Source organism: Oncorhynchus keta, chromosome 25 (assembly GCF_023373465.1).
Source record: "Oncorhynchus keta strain PuntledgeMale-10-30-2019 chromosome 25, Oket_V2, whole genome shotgun sequence".
Classification (NCBI taxonomy): domain Eukaryota; kingdom Metazoa; phylum Chordata; class Actinopteri; order Salmoniformes; family Salmonidae; genus Oncorhynchus; species Oncorhynchus keta.
In genome coordinates, this window is record NC_068445.1 from 27290939 (window position 1) to 27310030 (window position 19092).

Genomic DNA, 19092 nt, shown 5'->3' on the forward strand with positions numbered 1-19092 from the left:
TAATATATATTTTAAAGACTGCATTGGGACATTAAAGGTACTTTTTGTCATGACATAGCACAAGTGGGAGGGCGGGCCTTTGCTTTTTTGTTCTCCTCAAGCAAGGAGGCTGATGACATCACAAATTCCCATCAGACCTGTGGATGTATTTCAAGGCCTACCTTCAAACTCAGTGCCTCTTTAGTTGACATCATGGGAAAATCAAAAGAAATCAGCCAAGACTGCAGAAAAAAAATTGCAGACCTCCACAAGTCTGGTTCATCCTTGGGAGCAATTTCCAAACACCTGAAGGTACCACGTTCATCTGTACAAACAGTAGTACACAATTTTAAACACCATAGGGACCATGCAGCCGTCATACTGCTCAGGAAGCAGATGCGTTCCGTCTCCTGAAGATGAACATACTTTGGTGTGAAAAGTGCAAATCAATCCCAGAACAACAGCAAAGGACCTTGTGAAGATTCTGGAGGAAACCGGTACAAAAGTATCTATATCCACAGTAAAACGAATACTATATCGATATAACCTGAAAGGCCGCTCAGCAAGGAAGAAGCCACTGCTCCAAAACCGCCATAAAAAAGCCAGACTACGGTTTGCAACTGCAAATGGGGACAAAGATTGTACTCTTTGGATAAATGTCCTCTGGTCTGATGAAACAAAAATAGATTTTTTTTGCCATAATGACCATCGTTATGTTTGGAGGAAAAAGGGGGAGGCTTGCAAGCCGAAGAACACCATACCAACCGTGACGCACCGGGGTAGCAGCTAAATGTTGTGGGGGTGCTTTGCTGCAGGGGGGACTTGTGCACTTCACAAAATAGGTGGCATCATGAGGGAGGTAAATTATGTGGATATATTGACGCAATATCTCAAGACATCAGTCAGGAAGTTACATTTTGGTCGCAAATGGTCTTCCAGATGAACAATGACCCAAAGCATACTTCCAAAGTTGTGGCAAAATGGCTTAAGGACAACAAAGTCAAGGTGTTGGAGTGGCCATCACAAAGCCCTGACCTCAATCCGATAGAAAATTTGTGGGCAGAACTGAAAAAGCGTCTGTGAGCAAGGAGGCCTACAAACCTGACTCAGTTACACCAGCTCTGTCAGGAGGAATGGGCCAAAATTCACCCAACTTATTGTGATACGCTTATGGAAGGCTTCCTGAAACGTTTGACCCAAGTTAAACCATTTAAAGGCAATGCTACCAAATACTAATTGAGTGTATGTAAACTTCTGACCCACTGGGAATGTGATTAAAGAAATAAAAGCTTAAATAAATAATTCACTCTACTATTATTCTGACATTTCACATTCTTATAATAAAATGGTGATCCTAACTGACCTAAGACAGAGAATTTTTACTAGGATTAAATGTCAGGAATTGTGAAAAACTGAGTTTAAATGTATTTGGCTAAGGTGAATGTAAACTTCCTACTTCAACTGTACAATTATCTGTAGGGTCGCTCAGTCAAGCAGTGAATTTCAAACACAGATTCAAACAAAGTTTTAAAAAGACGACATTGAATATCCCTTTGTGCATGGTGAAGCTAATAATTACACATTGGATGGTGTATCAATACACCCCGTCACTACAACGATACAGGTGCCCTTCCTAACTCATTTGCTGGAGAGGAAGGAAATCGCTCAGGAATTTCACCATGAGGCCAATGGTGACTTTAAAACAGTTACAGAGTTTAATGGCTGTGAAAAACAGAAAACTGAGGATGGATGAACAACATTGTAGTTACTTCACAATACTAACCTAATTGACAGCGTGAAAAGTAGTAAGTCTGTACTGATTTTTTTTCTTCAAAGCATACATCATGTTTGCAACAAAGCACTAAAGTAATGCTGCAAAAAATGCCTCAGAGAAATTACATTTTTCTCCTGAATTCAAAGTGTTATTTTGGGGGGAAATTCAGTACAACACATTACTGAGTACCACTCTCCATATTTTCAAGTATAGTGGTGGCTGCATCATGTTATGGGTATGCTTCATTAAGTCATTAAGGACTGGGGAGTTTTTCAGGTAAAAAAATAAATGGAACGGAGCTAAGCACAGGCAAAATCCTAGAGAACAACCTGGTTCAGTCTGCTTTCCACCAGACACTGGTATATGAATTCACCTTTCAGCAGGACAAAGGTGCTTCTACAAAGTATTGACTCGATGGAGTGGCTACTTATGTCAGTGACATGTTTCTGTATTTCATTTTGAATAAATGTGGGGAAAAACATGTTTATTTATCAAAAGCGCCTCCAGAGTGGTGCAGTGGTCTAAGGCACTGCATTGCAGTGTTAGATGCATCACTACAAACCCTGGTTCAATCCCGGGCTGTATCAAAACCGTCTGTGATTGGGAGTCCCATAGGTCGGCGCACAATTGGCCCAGCGCCGTTCGGTTTAGGGGAGAATTTGGCCGTGTGGCTCATTGTGCTCTAGCAGCTCCTTGTGGGCCAGGCACCTTCAAGCTGACAACGGTCATCAGTTGAACAGTGTTTCCTCCAACACATTGGTTAAGCGGGTGGGTGTTAAGAAGCGCAGTTTGGTGTGTCATGTTTCAGAGGACCCATGACTCGACCTTTGCCTCCCGAGCCCGTTGGGGAGTTGCAGTGATGAGACAAGATCAAAACTGGGGATAATAAATAGGGTAAAAAAATGTATTATTATAAAATACTTTTAACCAATTTTGAATTCAGGCTGTAAAACAATGAAATGTGGAATAAGTCAAGGGGTATGAAAACTTTCTGAAGGAACTGGGTTTGCTATGTATTAAAAAGTGAGGTATTGAGCAGAGATCCAGGCAGTGAGGCAGTGAGTACCATAGGGAGAAGGGGGAGATAGCGGGGTAGCAGGGAGGAGAGGGAGCTGAGGGATGGGAGGCTGGTGGTACTGCTCATTATGGTGACTCAGTGGCCACGGGGGGACAGAGTGACTGAGAAGTAAGTGTAGGGTCCCCTGGGCCCCAGCTCTGCCTCCCTCAGCAACTTTCCGCAGCTCATAGACTGACTGAGCACGCACAGGAACAATGCAGCCAGCGGCCTGGGGACCCAGCCACCGTAGCTGCAGAGCCAACTTCACTTTTAACAGTTTACAACAGAATTAAACAGACTGCAAACTTTTCACTTTACATAAGATAAGGAAATTAGCATAGTGTTACGCCATAGGAGACATAAGACACAAAGTGCGGTGAAGAGGAATATTGTGTGCCAGACAACCAATTTTAACAGCACTAAAGCGGATTTATAGAAGTAGGGACTTACTGAAATTAAGTGGAGGAGAGTTCATGTTTTTTACTTTTAAGGAAATTAGCTACGGCAGTATTTAAAGACAGCCAGCTGGTAATGTTGGTTTCAGGTTGATCTGTCCTGCTTCAATTAAGAAATTACTCCATTTGGGACTTCTAATAACTCACTTACTTTCAAGGTGATTCAAGAAAGCATATTTATTTCCATACAGTAGGTCAGATCAAAATATTTAGGATATTTTTGAGTTCAAATAATGAAGGGCAATTGTAAAAAAAAAAAATAATAATCAGTCTAGGAAGCACTTGGATTTAAAAAAAACGTGTGTCAAATCATATCTTCCTGTAATGAATATGCCTACTCAAATTAAATCATGTACTGCTGGGCTGTAAATTCCTTTCCTGGCTCGTCCAAAAACGAGAGATGCAACTCATCATATTGGACGTGTTTTAACTCTCATCTCAATGTAAATGATTTTCTGCAGTAGATGGCATAGCAGTGAAATATTGGAGCCATTTTTCTAAATGAAATCTTGTCATTTCTCTGCTTCTCTCCTGAAATGTTCACTCGTGAAATTGCTATATAATGAAACGTGACAGGTCAGCATTTGAGGAAAATGGTGGCTGTCAAAAAGCTAAAGTTGCAAAAAGGCCTATGAAGCAGTTATGACGGATCCCTTATTCAGTGTTCAGAATCAAAACATCAATACTGTATGTTACTTTCTTACCTCATACCTCAGTAATTCATATTTGTCTTGAGTAAATAATCAGCCTTATTAGCTATTTAATACTGATCATGATTTAGTAGCCTAAGCATCAGTAATAATACCATACAATTACAGCAGCTTGTGTTCTACAGCTTGGTTGTAGACTATAATTACCTGGTAGAGTATAGAAACAAAGACATAATAGTGCAAATGTATATTATGTAAGCTCTGTCATGTTTTAGCTGTGACCTCAGGTGTGCATTTCAACCATTGCTATGAACGGGTCAGTAGCTAAAAGGCCTAACATGCTAAGAAATAGTGTATTACAGTATGTTAAATCCAGCAGAATAAGTACTTTATGTCTTTAAACACCATAAACCTCACCCTTTATAAAACATACCTCATAAACTGTAGCCTCTATAAACTGGAGCCTAGCTCATTGTAATGGGAATTTCAAGTGGAGCAAAAACCAGGTAGAACGAGGCTGTCTCAAATGGCACTCTATTCCCTATTTAGTGCACTACTTTTGACTAGGGCTCTCGTCAAAAGTAGCACACTACATAGGGAATAGGGTGCCATTTGAGATGCAATATCAGTGATTGCAGACACTACAGCGGAGGCTCCTGGGAGTTGAACTCTGACCTTTGTCATAATGAGGCTGTACCCCACTTCTCACTCAGCCCTGGCCTTCTTTCTACAGCTGTCTGTGTCACCATGTGCTCAATACTGTTCTAATACTGTTTCTACTGCCGCTCATGAGTCATTTAAACTGGGTGAGACAGACTTGGTCCACTCTGGGACCGAAATAAGAAGAATTGAACAAAACAATGATTTAGCATTTCAAGTGTGTTGCTACCTCGCTTATAATACGCCTGGGGATATTTTCTCCCCTTGAAGCTGGAGCGCCACAGGGTTTAACTCCCATCAATACAACAGTCTAAATCTCTCTCTTGTTGCCAGGAAGATTGACCTGATTTGTGAATCACCCTTTTTGGTAATCCCTAGTATGTTTACGATGTGAATCCAAATCTCTACACTACCTTCACAGAGTTGGCCTCACACGAATCATCCGTCAATCTCTTTACAAGGGATCTATTTAGCCACAGTTCTAGAGGTTTGTGTCTGTATGTGATTTGATTGACCTGCCTGGCACTATGTGTTTTTACAGTGTTGTTCACACACTGGATCTCATAGATTTAGCTCCTATCAGCTGGCATGATATATGTTTCCCTTTGAGACCAATTCATCACCATGTGACCTTTCTCTCTCTGTCTCTCTCTCTGTTTCTTTTTTCAGCTGATAACATAACCCTGCTAGCTTATAGATTCACATCCATTACATTTCATTTAAAGCATGAACATCCCAAGGCAGTAAGGTCGATGGTGGCTTATCAAACCAGTTATTACAAAAAATACCCTTTAAATCTATATGATCTTTTTAATCTCCTGATTAAATAAAAATAATACAAATCTGCATATTTTATCGCTTTTAATTAACTTTGGGCTAAAAAACACTGTTTGACTGTAGCTTATTGAATTGTTTGGAATTGAATTGTTATTGTCTTTCTTAACTGCTCTATCATCGCTCTAACTACATATTGGGTGTTTTACAAACTGACTGTTGGATTTTGACTATCTTTCTTGCCATCTCTGTCAGCAGCTCTAATTTATGCTTTAAGAGTTGATTCAAACTGCAAAGGCCTAAAATCTGACAGTAAAAAACGATGCCAACTAAAACTAAAACTAATTTAGCTCCCCCTCCGTCTTTCCCACTTCTCACAGGTGTTTGAGTTAAGCAGAAACACTCCATGGATTGGAGGTGTGAATTGGTATGCTAAAGTGGAATGTCCCTTGTTTTTCTCAATGCTACTTAGTGTTTATGTAACCATCTGCTTACCGTTCCTATTGGTAGGCCCCATACATCAACATTATACTGAACTATAACTGAAGTATCAAAATGTACTTTGCCCAACTGGGATTTTAGTGAAATGGGCCCTCCACATTATTTAAATACATGTTATCTATGCCAGAATCGCTTGACGCTACGAAACCCCACTGTCTAGAGATTTCTGTCAAACATATGAACTGACTGAGATGTTTGTCATTTCACTTTGATATTTCTGTAACTGGTATAGGCCAATTTCTGAACATGAGAAAACTATTTACCATGAGTCTGTCAGAAAACAGCACAGGACATAATGCAGTACAATACCTATCCCACTGTGATAACATAAACTACTGTACCTACAGTGTTAATGCAAACATTTTCTTCGCAGTCTATAGTAACCATTGTAAAAATCAAATCAAAAATCGAATAAAACTTTGTCACATGCACCGAATACAACCATGAAATGCTTACTTACAAGCCCATAAGACAACAATGAGGTAAAGAAAAATAAGAGTGAAGAAAAAGATTTACTAAATAAACTAAAGTAAAAAATAAAAGAGCAACAATAAAATAACCATACACAGGGGGTACTGATAATGAGTCAATGTGTGGGAGCACCGGTTAGTCGAGGTAATTGAGGTAATATGTACATATAGGTAGGGGTAAAGTGACTATGCATAGATAATAGATAATAAACAGCGAGTAGCAGCAGCATAAAAAAAAGGGGGGGTGGGGGAGTTGATGCAAATAGTCTGGGTAGCCATCTGATTAGCTGTTCAGCAGTTTTTTATGGCTTGGGTGTAGAAGCTTGCTGTGCGGTAGCAGAGAGAACAGTCTTTGACTAGGGAGTCTTTGGCAATTTTTAGGGCCATCCTGTGACACTGCCTGGTATAGAGGCCCTGAAGGGCAGAAAGCTTGGCCCCAGTGATGTACTGGGCCGTGCGCACTACCCTCTGTAGCGCCTTGTGGTCGGAGGTCGAGCAGTTACCAAACCAGGCGGCGATGCAACGGGTCAGGATGCTCTCGATGGTGCAGCTGTAGAACCTTTTCGAGGATCTGAGAACCCATAACAAATAGGGAATAGGCGTTGTCGTGCCCTCTTCACGACTGTCTTGGTGTGTTTGGACCATGATAGTTTGTTGGTGATGTGGACACCAAGGAACTTGAAGCTCTCAACCTGCTCCACTACAGCCCCGTCAATGAGAATGTGGAAGTGCTTGGCCATCCTTTTAGTCCACGATCATCTCCTTTGTCTTGATCACGTTGAGGGAGAGGTTGTTGGCCTGGCACCACACTTCCAGATTTCTGACCTCCTCCCTATAGGCTGACTCATCGATGTCGGTGATCAGGCCTACCAACGCTGTGTCACCGGCAAACTTAATGATGGTGTTGGAGTCATGCTTGGCCACGCAGTCATGGGTGAACAGGGAGTACAAAAGGGAACTAAGCTCGCACCCTTGAGGGGCCCCCGTGCTGAGGATCAAGGTGACAGATGTGTTGTTGCCTACCAAAACCACCTGAGTTTGGCCCATTAGGAAGTCCAGGATCCAGTTACAGAGGGAGGTGTTTAGTACCAGGGTCCTTAGCTTAGTGATCAGCTTTGAGGGCACTATGGTGTTGAACGCTGAACTGTAGTCAATGAACAGCATTCTCACGAAGGTGTTATTTTTGTCCAGGTGGAAAAGGGCAGTGTTGAGAGCAGTAGAGATTGTGTCATCTGTGGATCTGTTGGGGCAGTATGCAAATTGGAGTGGGTCTATGGTTTCTGGGATGATGTTGTTGATGTGAGCCATATGACCAGCCTTTCAAAGCATTTCTTGGCTACAGACATGAGTGCTACAAGTCGGTAGTCATTTGGGCAGGTTACCTTGGTGTTCTTGGGCACAGGGACTATGGTGGTCTGCTTGAAAGATGTAGGTATTACATACTCGGACAGGGACAGGTTGAAAATGTCAGTGAAGACACTTGCCAGTTGGTCATCGCATGCTCGGAGTACAGGTCCTGGTAATCCGTCTGGCCCTGCGGCCTTGTGAATGTTGACCTGTTTAAAGGTCTCGCTCACATCGGCTACGGCGCGTGTGATCACACAGTCGTTCAGGCAGAAGATGTGGTATATTTAATGTAAGAATATAAGACAATGTTTATACGACCCCCTTTCAAAGCCTCTTATTCACCACTTTCTTGCAGGTACAGTATACCCCTTTTGTACATCAGCGAGTAATGGCAAATTGGGAGGGATGTGGGGTGTTGTTAAATCATGTGGCCAATTTGCATTTCAAATTAGGGAGGTGTTAAACAATGGAAGTGTTAATGATTTTATTGACAAAGATGCAGAGAACCATTCACAAATGCAGGAATCATGACTAGGTCTACAGATGAGTTTTAATTTACCAAGTTGAATTATATATATAATATTTTTTATCCCAATACCATGTTCAGATATACAAAAATCAAAAAAAGCAGGCATGGTAAAATAGTGGGATCTGTGTCTGTATATGAAAGGTATATAAGAAAAACAACCAATCATATTGACATATTGACATCATTATTATGCTTGGCTTACTGTGACAACATAGTTTACAGTGCATATAATGTCAAATGCATTCACATAGGCACACATTAATCACAAATTCCCATACGAAGAGACAAAGAAGATGTTTTTGTATGAATCTATTTGTATGAAATGTCATGGGAATGTGGGATTATCAAATCGAGCTCCTTTCCTGTACCTAATAATCGCCCCACCGAATCTGCCAATCGTAATCCCATGTTTTGTAATATAATAATAATAATAATAATAATAATTGTATGTTTACTCTTTGAGATCTGTTTTCTTCCCCTCCTTCATGCAATATCGTCATACAATATTTAATCCTTGCTCGTCGTCATCAGACAGACATATACCTCTATTGTGTTAACAACAAAGTCCACTTCCTACAACAAATTACAATAATGGTATAATATTCATAGACTATGCATATATTCTTCTAATGTCATAGCGTGAAGTTACCATTATTCATCAAAAGGGCAATTCTTCTGTAACGTGACTTTTGGGACTATCGGGTGGCCGAGTCTGGACAATGCACAGGGGGTGTGTTTGGATGGAGACCTGTTTATGCCTTTATATCATCCCTGGTCGGTCCCTACAGTGATACGTACTGCAGAAGTATGTCACACTGCAGTGTAACGGCACACTACTCCACCGGTATTCCACTGGAATATATGCTTGCCAGCGCTACGACCAACCCATATCCCTGTCTCTGCTATTTTACATCTGTAGAAACTTCTACATATCGAGAGTTGTGCAGTTCTGCGTCGGAGAGACGTCAAGAGAGCACCAAGGCCAGGTTTTATATGCTTTGGACGTGAATCTTATTTGCGAATTATTTCCTCCTTGGTTTCGTATTACAGAGGGAGTGAGTGGAGCAGCGCGAGTATCGCTATGTAAACCAACTGCATCATGACATGTTTTACCGATGTTTCGCAAAGAAATCTAAAGGAAAAACGCGAACGAATAGCCTTCAGCTGACATTTGTTAGTATGTGGAATAATTTGTAACTAACTGAATCGTCCGAAAACAAAGCCGAGATAGCGGAAAGGATACGGTATCTGTCGTTAGTTTACGCGGAGGGAACTGACCGGGAGAGTAAGGCTATTGCATTATTATCACCACAGCTGCTGAACAGAGGAGCATAAGTGAACGAATACTACGGTAAGTTTGTTGCAGTCATTGCAACATTATTACAATCATATGAGCGTTATCCTGTAGGTTGGATATATTGTGAGACTGCCTAATGTTGGCTTTTTAAAGTAACCGAATAGGGGGAAGAAAATGAGAAAAACATCTGATCCTGTTTTTGGCTTAATCGGCAGGGCTCCAACTGTTGCCCCAAGCTTTAAAGGTAGTCTTTTACCGGGTTATACGCGCACTGGACAATATTTTTAAACCAATTGAATTGCGTATTGATGAAACTTTATCTCTGTTTAGTCCACAGTAAACATAGCGCACTGCGGTTGGGAAGCAGTTGGAAGCGAATCAAATGTTTTTTGTTCCGAACCCCCATTTAAATCCTGATTTAGACCATTATATTCGACGCAGTTAGAGATCATCTGGAGAGACGTTTTCCCCATTTTCTCTACATATTCACCATATTCACTCGACTTGTATATTTGATGTGTGTCGCGTTTGTAGTGAGGTATATCATTGGTCCTCTTGGAACAAAACAGAGTCTGTATGCTATTCAAATTCGGCCATAGAGGACCTGAACTGTTATAGCCATTTGAATAAATTGGATCGCAAAACACTCACTGCAATTAGCTTGGATTCGAAAAAACCATCACGTGTCTTAACATACCTATGTTGTTGTCACCTTATCGCTCATTTGGAGAGGACTTTATTTTAACGGTTATTACAGGGATCATCGACTAGATTCAGCCACGGGACGATTTTTTCTTGGACGGATGGTCAGGGGGCCAGAAAATAATTACAAATCATTTGTAGACTGCAAAATCAGCGCAAGAAGACCATAATATATCATATTTGACTAAAACATCATAATTTCAAACCTTGCTTACATTTGTGTTATCACATATATCTCTCTATTATGAGTGGGAATACTTTGGAACAGATTGTAAAAATGTAATCACTTGGAGCTGGTGTTCTTACAGTCTTTTGTGTTCAACTATAAAATCAAATCACCAGTGGGCCAAATTCCTCCAGTGGTCCGCCAGTTGGGGAACCCTGCATTATTACAATTATCCAGTTCACAGTGACACATTAATTCGGCCTCTTGTTTTGTCTTGCTTTCTTTTTAACGACAATGAAGTAAGTGTTAGCTTCAGCTGACTGATTACAGTAATTAGTCTACAGCATGGCCAGACCAGTGTGAGCAGAACGGTTGAACTGACTAGCTGGACAACAAGGTTTGTGCATGGGGATATGTGGTGACTGTGTTCCTAACGACTGTTGCAGGTTCAGTTTAGTTCATTACATTTAAGAATATGACTGGGGAAGGGAAAGCTGAAGTTTCTGAAAATGAAGACAACCAGAGTTAAATGGGGAAACCTAGTAAGGTCTAGGGAATGGTAAGGATATTATCATGTAATTATACCAATCTCTGTCTTTGTGCGTACATGAGCCACCCCCACGCCGAAATATAATGCAACATGGAAATTACAATGCCCATCTTGTTAGTGATGTTGATATTTCCAATGTGTGTATGATCATCAAATCAAATATTATTGGTCACATACACATGGTTAGCAGATGTTATTGGTCACATACACATGGTTAGCAGATGTTATTGGTCACATACACATGGTTAGCAGATGTTATTGCGAGTGTAGTGAAATACTTGTGTGTATGCCTATTTACCACACTTCTCCAGAGCCTGTGTGTGTGTCAATTTGGCAGGCAGGAGAAATGGTGGTGGAAGCAGGCACACTCAGCTCCCTCCCTCCCTCACCCTAGATGTTAAAGTGTCTATTGAGAGTTCGATTTGGCTCCTGCCAGGTTGATCTCTTCATTGTTACCACACAATGGCCCCCACATCCTGCTGCCTGCCCCTCCTCCTAGGCCCAGAACCCCCACTCCTCAGCCCCCTCTCAGCCTCGCAGGCAGTCTCATGGTTGGCCTATAAAGAGCTTTTAATACTGTGAGACCGTCATTCTTTAGGTTAAGCAGCGAGAGATGGATTTGTAATGGCTTGGCCACAGCTAGCATGTGTTTGGTTAGGCTGAAGCTGGAGTTAGCTCAGACGTGGGTGCAGAGTGGTGGTTGCATCATGCCTGGGAGGCTGGGACATACTGTAGTCTACATGGAGCACCAACAGGTGTCCTGTGTCTGGCTGCTACAGCGTATTCAGTCATCCCTGTGCCACTTGTGACATTTAAATGCAACTGATACTGTAGTGAAGGACCACGCGTGGCAAACAGCCATACAAACACGTGAATGCATGCAAATTACATGGTTAAATACATCTCTTTACCCTCCCCTGATGATGCTAGAGGTGACATAACACCTCCATATATATGCATGACTGGTTTCAGCATGTTTTGTTCGCAGTTTGCAGGCACTGATCTGTTTGATTGAGATTTACTGCACAGCTCAGTGAGCAACAGTTTGATTTTACCTCTGTGCTGCCACAGCAATCTGGGGACGAGATTAAAAAAGAGCCCCTCTCTTCACAAACTGTTTCATTGCTTTCCTTTGGAAGGATTGGACCCTTCTCCATCTTTTACTTTTCATTCCGCTCCTATCCCTCTCTCTCTGTCAGGTCTCCTTTTCCCCTAATTTTGGCCCTGTCTTTCTCCTCCACCTTCCCTCCACTCTGTCCATCCTCTAACTCATCCTCTCTCCATCCTGCCATCCTCTCTCCATTATCCCATCCTCTCTCCATCCTGCCATCCTCTCTCCATCCTCCCATCCTCTCTCCATCCTCCCATCCTCTCTCTATCCTCCCATCCTCTGATCCTGTCTCCCATCCTCTCTCCATCCTCCCATCATCTCTCTATCCTCCCATCATCTCTCTATCCTCCCATCCTCTCTCCATCCTCCCATCGTCTCTCCATCCTCCCATCGTCTCTCCATCCTCCCATCGTCTCTCCATCCTCCCAACCTCTCTCCATCCTCCCAACCTCTCTCCATCCTCCCAACCTCTCTCCATCCTCCCATCCTCTCTCCATCCTCCCATCATCTCTCTATCCTCCCATTGTCTCTCCATCCTCCCAACCTCTCTCCATCCTCCCAACCTCTCTCCATCCTCCCATCGTCTCTCCATCCTTCCATCGTCTCTCCATCCTCCCATCCTCTCTCCATCCTCCCAACCTCTCTCCATCCTCCCAACCTCTCTCCATCCTCCCAACCTCTCTCCATCCTCCCATCGTCTCTCCATCCTTCCATCGTCTCTCTATCCTCCCATCCTCTCTCTATCCTCCCATCGTCTCTCCATCATCCCTTCGTCTCTCCATCATCCCTTCGTCTCTCCATCCTCCCAACCTCTCTCCATCCTCCCATCCTCTCTACATCCTCCCATCCTCTACATCCTCCCATCCTCTACATCCTCCCATCCTCTACATCCTCCCATCCTCTACATCCTCCCATCATTTCTCCATCCTCCCATCGTCTCTCCATCCTCCCTCCGTCTCTCCATCCTCCCAACCTCTCTCCATCCTCTCTCCATCCTAATATATAATAATATATGCCATTTAGCTCCATCCTCCAGTCATGTGTGCATACTTCCATCCTCCCAACCTCTGGCTCCATCCATGCTCTCCATCCTCCCCCTATGCCTTCTTCATCCCGGTGTGTACTGAGTAGGATGGTCTTGTATCAGCTCTGTAGCAGGTCAGAGAGGACAAGAGTGCAGTCAGTGCCAGTGGCTGGAGCTGTTATGGTGCGAGGCAGGCCAACTGAGAGGTCTGTGGAACAGGAGCAGAAGGGTCATCTGGATGTGTGTGTTAGGCCTTAAGAGAAGCGGAAGGGGTTTGGGCTGGGGCTGGACACAGCATTATTTGTAGAGAAGCAGGGGGGGGGGGTCGTATTTTAAGAGCACCATGGAGAGGGCTTGGGGTTGGGGGCTGATATAGGCCTGTGTTTTGATGGTGCTCCCAGAGGCCTGTGTGCTGGAGGGAGGCTGCTCTGTGTGCACAGCTGTGGGCCAGAGAAAGAAACACTCATCGACAGACTGTGAAGTGTGGCTGGGTTCTCTCTGCAGCACACACAAACACACACACACACACACACACACACACACACACACACACACACACACACACACACACACACACACACACACACACACACACACACACACACACACACACACACACACACACACACACACACACACACACACACACACACACACACACACACACACACACACTGTCTTGTATAACTAACCTTGTGGGGGACACACATTTCAGTCCCATTCAAAATCCTATACCTAACCATAGTTTCTAAATGTAACCCTAGTTCCTATCCCTAAAACTAACCCTGAACCTAATCCTAACACTAATTTGAACCTTAACCCCTAAACCCCCTAGATAGCATTTGATCTTGTGGGGACTAACAAAATGTCCCCAGTTGGTCAACATTTTCATTGTTTACTATCCTTCAGAAATCCCCACAAGTATAGTTACACACACACAAACTACAGGCCATTACACAGTAGGCCTCAGGGCTGGTTAGGAGAGGAGCGGTCCTGTGAATAAATCACGCTGGTGGTTTCTGGCACCAGGTCTGATTCTACCCTCCTAGCTCTACAAAAGATGAGAAGCTTTGGTCTGTCTTCTTGGTCAAAATACCCAGAGGATGTACACTGTAGTTGGAGTTATTGAGCTTTAGAGAAACCCTCCCACTCTCTACGCAGTTCATAACAAGTCCAGAATTCTGACTGAGGCATTACATTATTTATGGGAGAGAGAGCAGAGGTGGAGAGAGCAATGACCTGCTTCTTTGTTACTAGCTCACCAATACTGACCATCTGCTGTTTCACTGTCCTCCCTCAAGGCTCCCAAACTGTGTGGGTTTGGGGGGCGGGGGTTGGGACAAGTGCATGTGCAGGTGTTTGTGTTATTTTATGAGCATTTGTGTGTGAGCTTTGCCTGGCATAATGCTATTGGTTTATCGTAGTTTGTGTGTTAAACCTTCTCATAACAGCTTCTTAAAACAACCTTAAATGGGGTCACCTTTTATTTCTTCCATTTCTCTCATCTCAGCATTTGCTTGGTGTGCTCCCATGAAGCAGCTGGAAGCTAGGTTATATTAGAGACAGTTGGGCAATGATTTCCTTTGTGCCAAAGGCTTGCCAACAAGCTCCGGCTGTATTAGGCCTACGTACTGTGTACTGTGTCCCAAATGGCACCCTATTCCCTATAATGTGCACTACTCTTATGTAGGGAATAGGGTGCCATTTGGAACACATCCATAGTAATTATTCACTGGAATGTTGCTCAGAGAGGAGATTCTTCTGTGGTAGATGGTGGAAGTTGGAACTCCTGCTGTTGCTGTTCACCTTGAACAGATGTTTTCAGCAGCCTGTCTTTCTAAAGTGCATTGTGTTTACTGAGCACCAATGTAATGGTTATCTTTTGTACCCTAGTTTATGAGATTTGCCTGTGTGTGTGTGTGTGTGTGTGTGTGTGTGTGTGTGTGTGTGTGTGTGTGTGTGTGTGTGTGTGTGTGTGTGTGTGTGTGTGTGTGTGTGTGTGTGTGTGTGTGTGTGTGTGTGTACATGCCTTCATGTCTGCGAGTAAACATGGTGGTGCTGGGGTAGGAATGTGTGTGTATTGTGTCTAGTCTGACTGTGGGCCCTGCAATGTGTATGCAGATTGTGGTCCATGCCGATGAACAGCAGGAGACGAGCCCATTTTCCCAGTTGAGCATCGCAGTTTGTTTTTATTAGAGCCTTTTTGGGCATTGTTCTGTTCCGATATAGTTGCCTTGCCTTCTCGTGTGACTGTTCTACCAAACAGTTAACAGCAGGAAGTGCCAGGAGCACGCCTGTTACACACACACACACACAAACTGTTGCTGGAGAAAAATAACAATAAAAAGTAGCCCTGCAGCTGGTATGGAGCAGGAGCTTAGCCAGGAAGGAGTGAGGCTGAACTGAGTTGAGTTGTAGGCCTTTTCTCCAGGGGAGAGCCGGAGAAAAGAGGAGGAGGAGAGTGGGCAGAGGCACAGGGCCACAGCTTATCACTGGGTCCCACCCTTTAGAGACCCAGCCAAACCCCAGCCAAGTTCCCGCCAAACCCCAGCTGAGCTCCACCATGGCTGGACTGAGACAGCTTTTCTCTCAGGGTGTGGTGAGTTGGTGAGTGGTGTTAGCCTAGCCTAGCGCCTCCTGTTGGCAGCCCAATGTCAGTCCAGTCCAATGTCAATGCTCCCTTTCCCAGCTGCGTAAACTGCAGGCAGGGCCAATGCCAGACCTAGGTCCAATAAAGGGGCTGTTGTTAGAGGTGTTGGGCCCAGGCCCGTCGCTGTGGCGATGGGGGCCCCACAGGGGTGTATGTATGTGTTTGTGTGTATATGTGTTTACCCCCTTGTCCTCCCAGCCTGTAGCAGCCTGACCTCAGACCAGGGCTGGCTGCACCCTGCAGACCCCATGCTGATCTTTTCCAGCCGCTGCAACCTATCTGGCTCACTGAGATGGAGAGGGGGTGAAAGACAAAAGGAAAGAGGGTGAGGGAATTGAGGGAGTGAGAGAGATGGTGAGGAGGGAGAGCAATATTGATAGGGAGAAAGAGAGGGAGTGACGGGAAGGTAGAAAGAGAGGGAGAGACAGGAAGGGAGAGAGGGGGAGGATGAACTCAAAGACCCCAATATATATAGTAGGAAGAGAGACGGAGTGAGAAATGAAGAGGAGGAGTTGAGGGAGATGGAAGAGAGAAATAGGTGACACAGACCTGGGGAGAGTGAGAGGAGGGCAGACAGAGAGAAATGGAGTGAGTGAGGGAGGGCAGACAGAAAGTAATGGAGTGAGGGAGGGCAGACAGAGATAAATGGAGTGAGGGATGGCAGACAGAAAGTAACGGAGTGAGGGAGGGCAGACAGAGAAATGGAGTGAGGGAGGGCAGACAGAAAGAAATGGAGTGAGGGAGGGCAGGCGGAAAGAAATGGAGTGAGGGAGGGCAGGCGGAAAGAAATGGAGTGAGGGAGGGCAGACATAAAGACATGGAGTGAGGGAGGGTAGACTGAAAGACATGGAGTGAGGGAGGGCAGATTGAAAGAAATGGAGTGAGCGAGGGCAGACAGAAATAAATGGAGTGAGGGAGGGCAGGCGGAAAGAAATGGAGTGAGGGAGGGCAGACATAAAGAAATGGAGTGAGGGAGGGTAGACTGAAAGACATGGAGTGAGGGAGGACAGATTGAAAGAAATGGAGTGAGCGAGGGCAGACAGAAATAAATGGAGTGAGGGAGGGCAGACAGAAAATAATGGAGTGAGGGAGGGCAGACAGAAAGAAATGGAGTGAGGGAGGGCAGACAGAAAGAAATGGAGTGAGGGAGGGCAGACAGAAAGAAATGGAGTGAGGGAGGGCAGACAGAAAGACATGGAGTGAGGGAGGGCAGACAGAAAGACATGGAGTGAGGGAGGGTAGACAGAAAGACATGGAGTGAGGGAGGGTAGACAGAAAGACATGGAGTGAGGGAGGGTAGACAGAAAGACATGGAGTGAGGGAGGGCAGACAGAAAGACATGGAGTGAGGGAGGGCAGACAGAAAGACATGGAGTGAGGGAGGGCAGACAGAAAGAAATGGAGTGAGGGAGGGCAGACAGAAAGACATGGAGTGAGGGAGGGCAGACAGAAAGACATGGAGTGAGGGAGGGCAGACAGAAAGACATGGAGTGAGGGAGGGCAGACAGAAAGAAATGGAGTGAGGGAGGGCAGATTGAAAGAAATGGAGTGAGCGAGGGCAGACAGAAATAAATGGAGTGAGGGAGGGCAGACAGAAAATAATGGAGTGAGGGAGGGCAGACAGAAAGAAATGGAGTGAGGGAGGGCAGACAGAAAGAAATGGAGTGAGGGAGGGCAGACAGAAAGAAATGGAGTGAGGGAGGGCAGACAGAAAGACATGGAGTGAGGGAGGGCAGACAGAAAGACATGGAGTGAGGGAGGGTAGACAGAAAGACATGGAGTGAGGGAGGGTAGACAGAAAGACATGGAGTGAGGGAGGGTAGACAGAAAGACATGGATTGAGGGAGGGTAGACAGAAAGACATGGAGTGAGGGAGGGCAGACAGAAAGACATGGAGTGAGGGAGGGCAGACAGAAAGACATGGAGTGAGGGAGGGCAGACAGAAAGACATGGAGTGAGGGAGGGCAGACAGAAAGAAATGGAGTGAGGGAGGGCAGACACAAAGACATGGAGTGAGGGAGGGCAGACAGAAAGACATGGAGTGAGGGAGGGCAGACAGAAAGAAATGGAGTGAGGGAGGGTAGACAGAAAGACATGGAGTGAGGGAGGGCAGACAGAAAGACATGGAGTGAGGGAGGGCAGACAGAAAGAAATGGAGTGAGGGAGGGTAGACAGAAAGACATGGAGTGAGGGAGGGTAGACAGAAAGACATGGAGTGAGGGAGGGTAGACGGAAAGACATGGAGTGAGGGAGGGTAGACAGAAAGACATGGAGTGAGGGAGAGCAAAGAATTGTCTTGCACATAGGTTCTGAGAGTTAGATAAGGCTGCACCAGCAGTCAACAATTCCACCATCAATCTCCTACCTAGCTCTCCCTCTGCTTTCCTCTCTTTTCTCTCTCCTTTTCTTTCTCCCACAATCCCTGTATTTGTAATAGACCCTATCCTGTACCGCCTTCTTTCCCTCCCTCCCTCCCTCCCTCCCTCAGCACATAGACACACTGACTCGTAGCATATGGAACAGTATATCTGGGAGATTATTTTTTGTGCCTATTAAGCAGTCTCTTTCTTTCCTGAAAAAGGAGAGAGAAAGGCAAACTGTTATTATTATGATATTTTACCAGCACTGAGCCCAGGTCAGGCTCATAGTGGGAGGAGACCTAGACCGTTGGTAGCCGGGAGGAGTGAGTTAGTTATTTTGTGCTCGCCCCCTCCTGCTAAGCTCTTAAACCTGCTGCTTCTACACATCAAAAAATCAATAAAGCGTCTCTTTAAAAGCGGCCTGAGAAATAATGGATGAGAGAGACCGAAATGCAGATGGATACCTCCCATCGGTTACCTTTCCACCTCCGTTCTACCTCTTTTTACCCCCTCATCCTCTCTCTTCCTCCTCTCCCTCCCTCTTCTGCTATCCCTCTCTCTCTTCCTCCTCTACCTCACCCTCCCTCTTCTGCTACTACCTACCCCTCTCTCTCTGTCTCTCTCTCTCTCTCTCTCTCTCTCTCTCTCTCTCTCTCTCTCTCTCTCTCTCTCTCTCTCTCTCTCTCTCTCTCCTCTACCTCTCTCTCTCTCTCTCTCTCTCTCTCTCTCTCTCTCTCTACCTCTCTCTCTCTCTCTCTCTCTCTCTCTCTCTCTCTCCCTCTACCTCTCTCTCTCTCTCTCTCTCTCTCTCTCTCTCTCTCTCTCTCTCTACCTCTCTCTCTCTCTCTCTCTCTCTCTGTGCGCGCGCCTGGGAAGCGTTTAAGGGGGGGCCAACCTGTAAAGTTAACACATTCAGTTTGTCCCCTATTAAAACGCTGTGTTCCAGCCTCCGCTGTGCTGAGGTCTATCTACTTATGAACCGTGATTTGTGTGCCAGGATTCAATTCCTTAAATTTGTCATTCCCTCCCTGTGGGAG

At 44.8% G+C, this 19092-nt stretch overlaps 1 protein-coding gene across 3 annotated transcripts in view; it reads left to right on the forward strand.

The window, feature by feature from the left end:
• The first annotated feature begins 8940 nt into the window (after window positions 1-8940).
• LOC118357873 (semaphorin-4C-like) overlaps window positions 8941-19092 on the forward strand; it is a 130945-nt gene continuing 120793 nt past the window's right edge. For 2 of the 3 annotated variants that reach the window (XM_052479052.1, XM_052479053.1), the window contains exon 1: window positions 8943-9547. The gene's annotated coding sequence lies outside the window, so the exon portion shown is untranslated. Of the gene's footprint in view, window positions 9548-19092 lie in introns of all 3 variants that reach the window. The other variant, XM_052479054.1, reaches the window with a different exon arrangement.